At 32.2% G+C, this 15,018-nt stretch overlaps 1 long non-coding RNA gene across 2 annotated transcripts in view; it reads right to left on the bottom strand.

The window, feature by feature from the left end:
• Window positions 1-9,342: 9,342 nt before the first annotated feature.
• LOC107849743 overlaps window positions 9,343-15,018 on the bottom strand; it is an 11,360-nt gene continuing 5,684 nt past the window's right edge. Inside the window, exons 2-4 of one of the 2 annotated variants that reach the window (XR_007048444.1) lie at window positions 12,450-12,551; window positions 10,480-10,664; window positions 9,343-9,764 (exon numbers count right to left, since the gene is read on the bottom strand). This is a non-coding gene — a long non-coding RNA (uncharacterized LOC107849743). Of the gene's footprint in view, window positions 9,765-10,479; window positions 10,665-12,449; window positions 13,298-15,018 lie in introns of those variants that run through there. The other variant, XR_001668255.2, reaches the window with a different exon arrangement.

Raw genomic sequence — 15,018 nt, forward strand, 5'->3', positions numbered from 1 at the left:
AAATGATTAATTGTACATATTCACGATTAAACTATTCAACTGCAAATAATAAATTTATTTAAAATATATAGTATGATACAAATAAATATAAAATATAAAATACAACAACAATAATAACAAACAGAGAAAAAAAATACAAAAAAAAATAAAGAAAAATAAGGAGAGAAATGAAAAGGTAAAAAAAAAGGGTGAAAAGAGAAAAAAAAGAAAAGAAAAAATGAAGAAAAAAATTGAAAAAACAAAGAGAGTAATAGAAAATAGAGAAAGAGAGAAAATAAATGAGAGAGACTATGAATTGTAATTAGGGATAATTAATGTATAAATAACATAAAACCCAACAATTTCTTACCTAATTACCCTCTCTTCCTACTTTTATAATAATTACATGAAATCCTATATATGATACATTAATCTGCATCATGATACATTAGGTTAAGATACATTACTAACATAATAAATGCAGTTAAAAATGGAAAGAAACGGTAATTAAGCCTACAGTTGAGCAATTAACGCGCTTAATTAAAGAAATTATCATTTAAAATACATAAAAATACGTAACAACATCATATTTTTGAAATTTAAAAAATCAATTCAAGCTGATTTCATCTTATTCTTTCAAAAATAATTACTTCTCCCTCGAAAAATCATAATTTCAAGTTTGAATAAGTAAACCAAGCTCGTTCCATCAAAATCTCCCAAAAATTTTCTTCTCTGATCGTTCCTACTCTGTTCATCATGAACTTATCGATTGTCTTGAGACATTTCAGAGTTTGACAAAGTGAAATCGTTTATGAAAGTTACAAAAGTGATGAAATTGTTGTTAGCGAAAGTATTTCATCTGTGGGGTTGATTTTTGCCATAGCGTCAAAGTTATATATTGATGAATCAAAGGAAAAGATTAATGTCTGGTACATAGTTGAAAAAATACGTTGTCAATGACGATTAGGAACGATAATAGTGTGAAGATTTACGTTGAGTTGAAGAATTTTTTTACTGAATTGTTATGTATCCATTTTACTGAAAATTGCAACTACTAAATTCATTACTGATTGCCAAAATAAAGAAGTGAAGGTCAAACAGTTGTACAAGGATAAAAATTAGCTATAATGGTGAAGTGTGGTTTAGATCACAATTTTAATTTCAGAGCAAAAACATCTGATCAAAAGAAGTATTATAATTTATGTCTCTAGATTTTTTTGATTGTCGTTGTTTGGTTTTGTAATATGATACATTACTGTTTATGACAGTTCAGTTGCATATGAAAAACAAATTTCATATGTTTTTTTAATATGTTTCATATGATACATTAATTTCATATGTTTCATAAGAGGCGATTAGTAGAATAGTGTTGTTGGTTTGTATGGTATATTTTTTATCATATTTTTTAATATTGTAACGAATTTTTAAAATATACATGTTGATATTTTAGTTATATATCATTTTCTGATATTGTATTTTTTTTCTGAGACATTTAGCTAGGGTTATTTGTTGCTTGATGTTCTTTGATGTAGTAATATGATACATTACTGGTTATGACAGCTTTAGTGTACACAAAACCTAATATCATAGGGAACGATGAGTAAAATAGTGTTGTTGGTTATTATGATACATTACTAATTATGTTTTCTAACAATGAATATTAATTTTTAAAATAAACATGTTGAAAGTTTTTTTATGCTGAATATACTGATATTTTAATTTATCTTCTGATACATGTAGCTGTTCAGTAACATCTAACGAATAAATATGCATTTATGCAGCGCATTCTGAATATTATCGAAATTTTTCATCTTAAAATGTTCAATCAATATTTAAAAAAAAAAAATCATTTTTCACTTATGAAAAATACTTTGTCAATAAAAAGAGGGCTCTGAAGTGAGATACTGAAAGTATTCGGTGTTGGCGATGCAGTTCAACCACTAATAAGAGCAAATTCATATATTGAAAATTCCAGCACCGTTTTCTTCACAAATACATGTAATTCTTTTGAAGTATCTTGTACCAACTCAAGCATCAACAAGCATTTGATTATTTATCCTTGAAAATTTAATTTGAACATGTCAAGAAATACACTAAAAGCATATTTGCTTAAACAATTTGAGCATTCTTTTACCCATCAAATTTCTTATATTGGTAGAAAAATTACAGTTGCACCAATTACCAAACTTTAGAGGATGAGTTTGAATAGATTTGATAACATATTTCATTCCCTGCGTTCAGAAACATTGATCATAATATAAACGTAACAAAGAATAGTGAAGATATTCTTTACTTTTATAATATATTTCTTAACATAACTAACATGATTATATTGAATGTTTAAGGTGTAAAAAAACTCATAGCACATACAGAGGTTACTATGTAATAGAACTCATGCAATATCTTTATAACATTTGTATCAGAATAAATTTTTGAATGTATCAAATTGAAAAGAACCCAAATCACATACAAAATTTACTATGTATCAGAAATCATGCAATATCTCATTAAAATTAGAACTAGGTATCAGTCCAATATATTAAATGTATCAGGTGTAAAGGAACCCAAATTACATACAAAATTTACTATGTATCAAAAATCATGTAATATCTCATTAAAATAGAACTATGTATCAACTATAGTATATTGATATATCAGATGTAAAAGAGCACAAATAACATTCAAATTTTAGTATGTCTCATAAATCATGCAATGTCTCTGTAAAATTAGATCTATGTATCAGACTCACCAATTATATTTTTGTTTGTTATATTTTATTTATGATACATACATATGATGTAAATGGGCGAAATTTATCTATCAGATATATAAAAATCATATTTTTGGTAATGATTCTCTTTTAGTAGATTTTTTTCTTTTTCTCTTTTAAACAGCAACAACTCTTTACTGGTAGCAACCTTCCAATTTTTTTTCATCATTGTCGGATCATTTTGATGCTTAGATCTATTTGAAAGAACATTAAATTGATAAATGATTTGCTTCAATTTCTGAAGTAATACACTTTAAAATCAAATGAAAAACAAACTACCTCCAAATTTCTTTTGAATAATTAAGATAATGAAAGGTGTGTTGTGAAAGTTGTAACTTCAATGTTGATGGATTGGAGGATAATATGATTTTACGTCAAAGACGATAATTCGGCACCAGTGGAACTTTGATTTTGGAAAAAAAATTAAGAAATTTTGTGTAGTGTAATGTAGTGGGCTGTAATGTATCCGAGAAATAGTGTGTTTAAAGATTTAGAAGAAATTTTTATAATTAGTTTAGTGGGATGAGATTTTAAGTAATAGTTAAAAGTTAAGGTGTTGTTTTAGGTAATTTTTTCATAATTAATAGGCAAGAGAGGATATGGAATGTAATTAATTGAAATTTATGCTTAATAGAATAATTAGGAGTCTATGTTTGCTAACCCATGTAGTTATCCCTATATTTTATAGTATTTAAATTTTAAAAGAGATAAATTTGAAATAGCAATTTTTTTATTCGAACTCATCAATTTTTAAGATTATGATTTTTTTTTAAAAAAAAATAATGTAATTCAAACTCAAATACTTAGTCTTTCAATTCAAAACTTTTATTATAATATTTTTACCTTTGTCTTAAAATTGCCTCTACTTTATAATATATACTAGTATAACTCTATTGTTATTGTTGTTGTTACTGTTGCACTATTGTTCTTGTTGTTGCCGCCGTTGCCGTCGCCGCCGCGCTGCTGCCGTTGCTACTTCTAATATTATTAAATCTATAAAACGTACTAATATCTACCATTACTACTAATTATTATTATAAATATATTTTAGAGCGTTTAAATTTTAAACGAGATTAGTTTGAAATATTAAATGTCTATTAAAACTCTTAATTATGGGTTTCTATTTTTAAGATAATATTTTTTTTAAAGGATAATGTACTTAAAATTCAAATACTTATCTTTCAATGCAAAACTTTAATTTCTACTACTTCTATTTTAAATGATAGTAATGATTATCTGTTAAGAAATAATGTGGATATATTCCCTGTTTTCAACATTGTTTTCATTTTCAAATGAAGACTTTTCATGCACAAATCAAAAATTTTCATTGGTTGTAATGTTGGCAAAATTACGTATAAAGGCATGCCTTTATTTTCATCTTGTACACACAAATCAGATATTAACAAAAGGCTTCATTATCTATTTCTCAATTTCTTTGCTCTGCCATTTTATTTTATAATACGTTATCAGTATGAGACTCCATTGTTTTAAAATTTGAAGGCTAAGGTATTATTTTTATATTTCTTTTAATATGTCTAATCTTATGAAACTTGAGTTCGTTGCCCTTCAAAGTTCGGGCAAGAAGTACCTTTCATGGGTATTGAATGCTGAAATTCATTTGGATGTTATGGGTCTTGGAGACACCATTAAAAAGAAAATAAAACATCAAACCAAGATCGTGCTAAGGCTATGATATTCTTGCATCATCATATTGATAAAATTTTAAAGATTGAATATCTTACTGTTAAGGATCCATTTATTTTGTGGAATAACCTAAATGAAAGGTATGGCCACCTAAAAATGGTCATACATCCAAAAGCACGATATGATTGGATGCATCTGGGATTACAAGACTATAAATCTGTTCATGAGTACAATTATGTCATGTTAAGAATTTTTTCTCAGTTGAAATTATGTAGAGAGACTATTAATGATGTTGATATGATGAAAAAAACACTCTCCACCTTTCATGCCTCAATGTGCTCTTGCAACAACAATATCGAGAAAAAGGTTTCAATAAATATTCTGAAGTAAGAACTCATCTTCTTGTGGCTGAACAAAATAATGATTTGTTAATGAAAAATCACGAGCTTCGACCTACTGGATCTACACCATTTTCTGAAATGAATGAGGTGTACGCCCACCATGCTAGGCATGGAACGAGTCACAGATCTGGTCGTGGACGTGACTACGGTCAAGAAAGAAATCATGTTCATGGTGTTAGTCACTCATCAAATAAATAACTCCTTCAAAAGAAACAAGGAAGAGTGAGAAACGTGAAGCAGGTAAAGCATGTGTTTATTTTCGATGTGGTGCAAAAGGACACTATGCACGTGACTATCGTACTCCCAAACACTTGGTTGAGCTTTATCAAGCATCACTAAAGAAAAAAAAGAAAAATCCTGAAGCTAATTTTATCTCTGAAAATCATGTTGACGTTGCTCACTTAGACATAGCAGATTTCTTCAAGCATCCTGAGGGAAAGATAGATCACCTGATTGGTGATGGTTCTATGGCTATGGAAGAGTGAACAACTTTTAATATTTGTTATTAATAATAGTGTAATGAATAAATATTAAAATAGTTATTCTATTTTATTAGTTGTTTTATTTTAGTCATATTATCGAAAGTTTTGTAGTAATTATTTTTTATTTGATCTTACACATTTTAATATTGCAATATATTGTATGTTTACAAAAAAAAAAAGAAAAAAAAATTGCTCATTAAATTATAGTCTTAATTCTTGCATCTTTTTGGATATCATAAAATATACTTCACCGGGTTATGTTTATAAAGAAACATTTAGTCAAATTACTTATAAGTTTTCTTTAACATGGACTAACTATTATTGTTTTCTCAACAAGTACGTAAAAAAGAAATCTTAGCACTTGTGACTTTCTATTAATGCTTACCATGAAAGTGAACATCACTCACTTAATTGCTCAAATTTATTATAATAATTAGTGTTGACTTTGTAGTTTGTCCATCATTAATATTTAATTTTGTGTATGTCATTTTATTTGAAGATATGGACAATTTTTAAAGCAGGTTATGCAATTATGAAGATATTTGCTTAACTAATTCTGGTACAGCACACACAATATTTAAAAATGAGAAATATTTTTCTCATTTAAATATGGGCAAAATAAACGTTACTGTGATTTCTAGTAGTACTAGTTTGATTGAAGGCTTTGAAAGAGCCATTATAATTTTGCCTAAGGGAGCTAAACTCATCATAAAGAATACTATGTTTTCTCCTAAATTCTGGAGAAACTTGTTGAATTTTAAAGATATCCGTGAAAATGGTTATCTTATCAAGACAGTGGATGAGTTGAAGCATAAATATCTTGGTATTACCAAGAATGTCTCCGGCCAGACATGTGTTATAGAAAAATTTTCTACTTTATCTTTTGACTTGTATTGGACAAAGATTAGTACGATTGAAGCACATTCTATAGTAAACCAAAAGTTTACTAATTTCAATATTTTTGAACTTTTGCACGATCGATTGGGGCATTCTGGATCCATAATGATGAGACAAATTATAGAAAATTCAAATGGGCATTCATTAAACAACGTGAAGATTCTTTCAAATAATGAAATTTCTTGTACTGCCTGTTATCAAGATAAATTAATTGTGAGGCCATCACCAACTAAGGTTGAGATTGAGTCCCCTGCGTTCTTAGAACGTATACAAGGGGATATTTGTGGACCTATTCACCCACCAATGGGTCATTTCGTTATAATATGGTCTTAATAGATGCTTCATCTAGATGGTCCTATGTGTGTCTGTTGTCATCTCGCAACTTGAAATTTACAAAATTATTGACACAAAAAATAAGATTACGGGCACAATTTCCTAATTATCAGATCAAGTCTATTCGTCTTGATAATGCTGCAAAGTTTTCATCTCAAGCATTTAATGATTATTGCTTATGAATTAGGATAAAAGTTGAATATCCTGTAGCTCATGTTCAGTCTCAAAATGGTCTTGCTGAGTCATTAATTAAATATTTGCAATTGATAGTAAGACCATTGCTTATGAAAACTAAGTTTCCCACCTCTGTTTGGGGCTATGCCATTTTGTATGCTGCAACACTTATTCGTCTCAGACTGACAAATTATCATAAATTTTCTCTGTTACAGTTGGTTTTGGATCAAGAGCCTAATATATCTCATTTGAGAATTTTTTTGATGTGTTGTGTATGTGCCTGTGGCACCATCACAACTCACGAAGATGGGCCCCAAAGAAGGTTGGGAATATATATTGGGTTTGAACTTTGAATCACCCTCTATTATTCACTATCTTGAACCTTTGACTGGAGATATGCTTACTGCTCGATTTGCAGATTGTCGGATTGATGAGACTATTTTTCCAAAATTAGGAGGAGAAAATAGTGAAATCAAAAGAGAGATTTTGTGACAAAATTCATTACTATCTCATCTTGATACACGTGCTTCTATTTGTGAGAAAAATGTATAAAAGATTATTCACTTACAAAATTACAAATCAAATGCCAGACACATTTATAGATTTAAAAAGGATTACAAAATCATACATTCCTGTAATGAATGTCCCAATACAAATTGAGGTCCCTGTAGGACCATCTACTAGTGTCGTAGCTAATAAGTCCAAAGCACGCTTGAAGCGCGGTAGACCATTGGGTTCTAAGGATCGAAATTCTAGAAAAAAAAATAAATGGTCAACATGACACTACGAAATAATCTCACATAGAAGTTCAAGATTTGAACAATTTTAATATCCCTGAAGGAACTAATGAGTCTAAACCTTAAGAAAAAAGAGGAATTATCCATAAATACAAGTGATGATGAAGCTAATTTGAATCGATCGAAAATAGTAGTGGGGTGTCTTTTCACATAATATTACAACGAAAATCATGCAAGATAGCGAGGATCTCGAACCCCAGTCAGTCACAGAATGTTGACAAAGAAATAATTAGCCAAAATGGCAAGAAGCAATTCAATCTGAGTTGAATTTACTTGTCAAGCGTGAAGTTTTTGGATCTATTGTCCAAACACCAAATGGTATTAAACCTGTTGGCCATAAATAGGTCTTTGTGCGTAAAACAATGAGAAAAATGAAATACAAAGATATAAGGTACATCTTGTTGAACAAGAATTTTCATAAAGACTTGGTGTCGATTATAAAGAGACATACTCACCAGTTATGGATGGAATAACGCTACGTTATCTCATTAGTTTCACTGTTCATGAGAAGCTTGAAATGCATTTGATGGATGTGGTTACAACCTATCTTTATGGATCACTTGATAATGAGATATACATAAAAATTCCTGAAGGATATAAATGCACGAGACATTTCGGGAAATGTATTCAATTAAATTGCGGAGATCATTATATGATTTGAAGCAATCTGAATGCATGTGGTATAACCGCCTTAGTAAGTATTTATCTAAAGAAGGTTATATAAATAATGAAATTTGTCCATGTATTTTTATAAAGAAAACAACATCGGAGTTTGTTGTACTTGCTATTCATGTTGATGACATAAACCTTATTGGAATTCCAATAGAGCTTCAACAGACAATTTATTATTTAAAGAAGAAATTTGAGATGAAAGATCTTGAAAGGATAAGATTATGTATTGGTTTGCAAGTTGAGCATTTGACAAACGGTATCTTTATTCATCAATCTGCCTATACAAAAAATATTCTGAAAAGATTTTATATGGATGGAGCACATCCATTAAGTACTCTAATGGTTGTTCCATTTCGACCTCAAGAAAGAATGAGGAAATTCTTGGTCCTGAAGTACCATATCTTAGTGCAATTGGTGAACTAATGTATCTTGCTAACTCTACAAGGCCCGATATAGCCTTTTCTGTTAATTTGTTAGCAAGGTATGTTCTGCTCCTACTAGGAGGCATTGGAATGGAATCAAACACATATTGCGGTATCTAAAAAGGACTACCGATATGGGCTTATTTTATGCTAAAAATTGCAGTAACGATCTTGTTAGTTATGTTGATGCAGGGTATTTATCTAATCCACACAAAGCTCGATCTCAAACAGGTTATGTGTTCATATGTTGGGGTACTTCCATATCGTGGAGATCTATAAAATAGTTTATTGTGGCTGCTTCATCCACTACAAAAAACAACATTTAGCGACAGTTATATTTGGTCGCTATTCTATGTAAATCCGACGCTAAACAGAAATAGCAACAGATTTGTGTCTATCGCTATATTGCTTGTTGCTAGCCTCTTAGTGACGAAAAAATGAATTTCGGCGCAAAACTTGTGACCGCTTCGCGACGAACTTATCGATTGTTGATGTTACCAATGGAATATTCTATTGCTATACCGTTGCTATTTTCAAAATTCATTTTCGTCGTGACTAAATTTATGATAGAACATTTTGTCGCTAATCCGTTGCAACATAGTTTGATCGATCGAGCAACCGTCTTTAGCGACCAAATTTTTATTTCACAATCCATCGCTAAAGTTTTTCAATAGCAACGACAAAAGTTAAGTCACTAATTTTTTGTCGCTAATAATTTTGTTAGAAAATTATTGAAACGCATAACTTATTAAATGATTAAAATAACCAACATTCATATAAATAATTACTTATATTAGAATGTTCAAAATATAGAGATAGAAAAATACATCACATAATTGTGTCCAAACATCCACAACTTCAAGTATTTTGTCAAACATAACCTAATGTCAAACCCACATGTTACTACATAACTGTTTTGTACTTCCACATAAAATAGTCTATCAAAAATTAATGCAACAATGGAGGGCTATGAATACTATGAAGCTACGAATCAACATCATCACCATCACTATTAGGAGGAGGAGGATCAAGCACGGCCCCTTCTTGTACCCTAATACCACCAATACACTCAATAACTACTGGAAGAAAGTGAGTAGTAAGTGCCAGAATCAATTGTTTCACAAACTCCTTAGGGGTGCCATACTCATCCAAAACTACGTTCCTTTCGGCAGGAAATCCAAAGGGCTTCAGGACTTCAATCAATCATAAGAAGCATAGTGAGAACCTCAATCAAACTAGTGGATTAATTAGTGAAAATCAACCCGACATAACATGAAATCACAGTCCAAGATAGTTAAATCACAACTAACAGAAACAGAAGCATAGAAGTATGGCAATCAAAATTTCTACTAACGTATTGCACCAAAAGAAAATTCAGACACGGGATAGTAATGCTAAACACTAATCAGACATGCTATCAGATTCTACATGCAGACACTTCAGAAATAATCAGTTATAAGTAAATGTTCATAAAAAATGAAATACATTTCTTCTGTTCACTCTATTCAAGTGCACTAGATAATTGTCGGGATCCACAACAAGTTCTTTAAATAAAAAAATAAAAAATCTTTGCTTTAATTCGCAAGTGCACTAGATAATTGATGGGCTCTGCAATAAGTTATTTAAATCAAAACAAAAAAATCTTTGCGTTTAATATTGTTATAGCTGACAACATCACCTGCCTCAACTCTAATCTACTATGGCTCTAAAGAAATCAAAATTAAATAAATAAAACATACAAAGAGAGCTAAACTGTATCTCCACAATTTCAGGCACATGAAAAAGTAAATGACCTGAATACTCATGAATTGGTCATTCAATGATTCAAACATACAATTAAAATAAAAAATTCCATCCAAAAGTGTTGCAAAATATTGAAAGGGCAAAGATGAGGCAACAAAAACATACCCCTAGGATCTAGTGTCAAGTCGATAGCATCAACTAGCTTGTTGATACCAGCCTGCAGGGCGCTCCTAGATTTTTTGGTCAAAGGCAATTTCCTTAGCACATGCCTTGACTATTAACCGGTTCTTTGAATCCTTGTTGCCAAATTTTTGTCCCTGCAATTGGTTGACCTTCCTGCTCTTCAAACCCTGCATGAAACGGTCAATTAAATAAACAAGCATCCTAAATTTACCATCCAGTAGCTAAAAGAATCCAAGACAACAAGACCCACAAATCACAATACAGATAAAATACACAACAGCAAGACAGACTCAATACAATATGGACAATATCAAGAAATTGTACAAAGACTAATAAAACAAATGACTCATATATACTGTACTCAATTATATCATCATTTCTTTAACAGGCACAATTACTTCTTGAAGATGGTGCCAGAAACTGAAGACAGGATTTCTTCTATAGTCTCCACATCGTCTGTGGATCTGACCTTCACAGGCCATGTGATGATTGATATTCCCATATTTCAATAGCAGAAAGAGAATTACTACAAAGGAAGGAAAACCATTACGAAATATCAAAGGATTCTAGCCACATTTTCTAATGTTTCTAATTCCTACCCATTGTAATGTAGAGCTTTCATGCCCTGTTTAGTAATCCAAAATGCAACCCATAGTGGGCAATAGATGTTGTTGTACATAATATCTCAAGTTTGTCTTCCTCCTGTTTTTGTTTAGGATCTTTATTCATTGTTTTACAATCAAAAAGTAGTTTATGGAAAAATTTTAATAGTCTCTTTGGAGTTTGGTGCACCTTTATTCCTTGAAATATCCACTCAATTTAAATTATACAATACAAAAGCGAGCCTAGTTAGAAGTGGCGGAGCCAAGTAGGACCGAGGGGTCCCTTTAATGGAAAATTACACCGTCTAAAATTATTTTGTGCACCACATATAGATGTAGCTAGTATGTAGCAGCTGCAATAGATGTAGTATGTAGCAGTTAGCAATGGCGGTGCTAAGTAGCCACAATCTCATGGGTTTCTACTAAGAAACAATTGTTTATCATGTGCACCACATATAGATGTAGTATGTAGCCAATTGCATTTTGTTTTGTTAATATAAGCAACCAAACACAAAGCACTGGACAGTACAAAAAAAGGTCACTTTCCAATAGCAAAAAATTGTCAATTGCCTAGTTATATAACCCCCATTCAAACTGAAGATAATCTGTGAAATCTATCAAATTTACTACTACTTGTAGATTCTTTAAATTATACCAAAAGGCTAGAAGAGATAAACATCCAAAATCAGAATATTTGCTTAAGCTGCTTTGCCCCACAAGCACCTTTGCTTGCTCTTTTTCACTATCACGCATGACACAACATACAAAAAATGGAATGGATCTCCACTTCCTTTCTGCAGATTCCTATTGCATTTACAACCCTTCCAACTTATTGGCATCCCCCATCTAACACCAAACATTGTCAAAAAGAGATTTGAAAGCTCACTATTGTAAGAACACCCGAAAGAGGTATTCTTTTTGGACAGGTGAAATGCTTATTACCAAAGAAGGAGATAACTACTGTACAAGAATTAAACAAATCTCAATTATATATGTAGGGTCAGACATCCACAATCTTGATTAAATATCTATACGAGTGATGTCCTATAACTCTAGAAGTATAAACATGGAAAAGAAACAAAAGACAATAAACAACCTAAGAAAAAACTTTCGTTCTCCAAGATGCGCTCCTATTTTGTTGCTTTTAACTATACAGATCAGATAACGATCATGCTAAGGCCCACTGTACCTCCGACTCTGATTTCTACTCAAGAGTCTAAAAAGGAACACATATAAAGATATCATGAAGAGTTGGCAGTAAGAAAGAGAGCATGAAATTTGTTAAAGTTCATGTAAAGCAATATACACGTACACATTTTTTCACAAATAGAAATCACCAAAAGCACTCACCTCTTTTGGTAATTTACTTAGAAATGATATCAATTCAGCTAGATGATCATCTCCATCTGCACCAGCTCGAACCTCTTCTGGAGTAGCATCTAGAAACCATACCTATGACACAATTAGATGAATTACTTCAAAGAATTTGGAGTGGAAAGGAAAAACAGAAGAAAGGATGATAAAATAGATTGAGAGACTGTTAGATTTCTATAGTATTGAGCTGAGAGCTTGAAGGAGAGGAGTAGAAGATTCTAGAAGTAGTTTTTATTGATTTATTTTCTGTTAGCTTGTTATGGCACTACAAGTCACATTTATAGGGTTAGTTTGCTCCTTGTGACAGCTGTATATTGACAGCTGTCACACTTAACCAACTAACTCACTCACACATACATCACACACACTAACTTCCTCTAACTAATCATCAACTTGTTGATTACACTTTCCACTATCTTAACACTCCCCCTCAAGTTGATGGCTTAAACATGTTCTTCATTCCCAGTTTACTTAGTAGATATTCGTGCCGACTCTTCTCTAAGGATTTTGTGAGAATATCTGCTAGCTGCTCCTCTGTAGGCACATGATTGGTCTTGATCATTTTCTGACTGATTCTTTCTCTCACAAAATGACAATCTATGTCAATGTGTTTTGTCCTTTCATGAAAAATAGGATTATCAGCAATCTGTATTGCTGCTTTAATGTCACACATTAAGTCTACAGGTTGTTTAATCTGGATTCCTAGCTCTTGAAATAGTCTAAGTAACCAGGTGATCTCTGCACTACAAGTAGACATGCTTCTAAACTCTGCTTCTGCAAAGCTCCTGGACACAGTCTCTTGTTTCTTTGATTTCCAAGAGACTAAAGCACCTCCAAACTTTATTACATAGATCTTCTAGTTTGTAAGCAAGCACCCCAGACAGAGTCACAGTAGGCTGTCAACTTGTTAGAAGCTTCTGCAGGCATAAACAATCCCAAGCCAAGATTACCTTTTATGTGCCTCACCACTCTCAATGCAGCTTCCATGTGAAATGTTTTTGGAGAATGCATGTACTGACTTAGTACCTGTACTGTAAAGGACAAGTCAGGCTAGTTATGGTGAAATACAATAGCCTTCCTACTAGTCTTTGATATGTTGTTGGATCCTTCAGAGTTGCATCATCATCTCTTGTTCCATTGGACATATGATTGTCATATTCCACAGATATTAGTTTCTGATTCATTTCCAGTGGAGTACTAGCAGGTTTTGATCCGCTTAGTCCAGCCTCAGATATAAGTTCAAAAGCATACTTTCTTTGATTCAACACTATCCCTTCCTTGGACCTGGTTACCTCTATGCCCAAGAAGAACTTCAGATCACCAAGATCCTTCATTTTAAACTTTTGTTGCAAATCCGATCTAGCTTGATTAATTAAGGTGAGGTTGTTTTCTGTTATTAACAGATCATCCACATAGACAAGAATAATCACTATTTCATTTTCTAAATTTTTGGTAAATGAGGAGTAGTCATAATAACTTTGATTGAACCTCTTTTGTGAGAGAGCATTAGTAAGCTTCTTATTCCACTGTCTTGGGGCCTGCTTTAGACCATACAAGGACTTGTGTAATTTGCAGACTTTCTGCAAAACCCATCAGGAATATGCATATAGACCTCTTCTGACAGATCACCATTAAGAAAAACATTGTGCACATCCATTTGAAAACTCAACCATTGTCGAGAAGCAGCAAGAGCAATAAGGGGTCTTACTGTCACTATCTTTGCCACAGGAGAGAAAGTATTTGAGTAATCAACCCCAGTCTGTTGACTATAGACCTTAGCTACTAGTCTGGCTTTATACCTTTCTACCTCTCCAGTTGCCTTGTACTTTACTTTATACACCCACCTACAATAAATAGGAACTTTACCAGGTGGCAAGTCAATAATAGACCAAGTATGATTCTCCTCAAGAGCTGCAATCTCCAGCTTCATAGCCTCAACCTAAGAGGGATCTTTGGAGGCTTCAAGAAAAATGGAGGGTTCAGGAATAGAAGAATAGACAGAGAGAGCTTGATTATACTGAAGAGAGAACTGAGAGTATGTGACATAAGAAGATAATGGATACAAACATTGGTTAGCTGAGACAAACTTGGTAGTGACAAAGTCATGGATCCAAATGGGACGTTTCTTATGTTTGGTGGATTTTCTGAGAAGAGAAGGGTCAGAATGAGATGCAGAGGGATGAGTAGGAGCTGAGGGTGAAGGGACAGGGCCATGCTCCAGCTCAGGAGAGACTGGAGAAGAAGTAGAAGAAGGAATGGGGGGAAAGAGAAAAAAGAAACTGAATAATCAACAAGAGTGGACTGCAAGTCAGGAAACAATTGAGAGTTAGTGGTAAATTGGTGAAGGAAAGGGAAAGTGAACTCTTGAAAGCTAACATTTCTACTAGTAAAGAATAGTCTGGTATGAAGATCATATAGTTTATACCCTTTCTGGGTGGATGAGTAGCCCATAAAGACACAAGGAATTGCTCTAGCAGCAAACTTATCTGAATAATGAGGACTAGAGGGATAGCCTAAATAGCCAAAGACTTTTAAATGAGAAAGT

The sequence above is a fragment of the Capsicum annuum genome, chromosome 12 (assembly GCF_002878395.1).
Source record: "Capsicum annuum cultivar UCD-10X-F1 chromosome 12, UCD10Xv1.1, whole genome shotgun sequence".
NCBI lineage: Eukaryota > Viridiplantae > Streptophyta > Magnoliopsida > Solanales > Solanaceae > Capsicum > Capsicum annuum.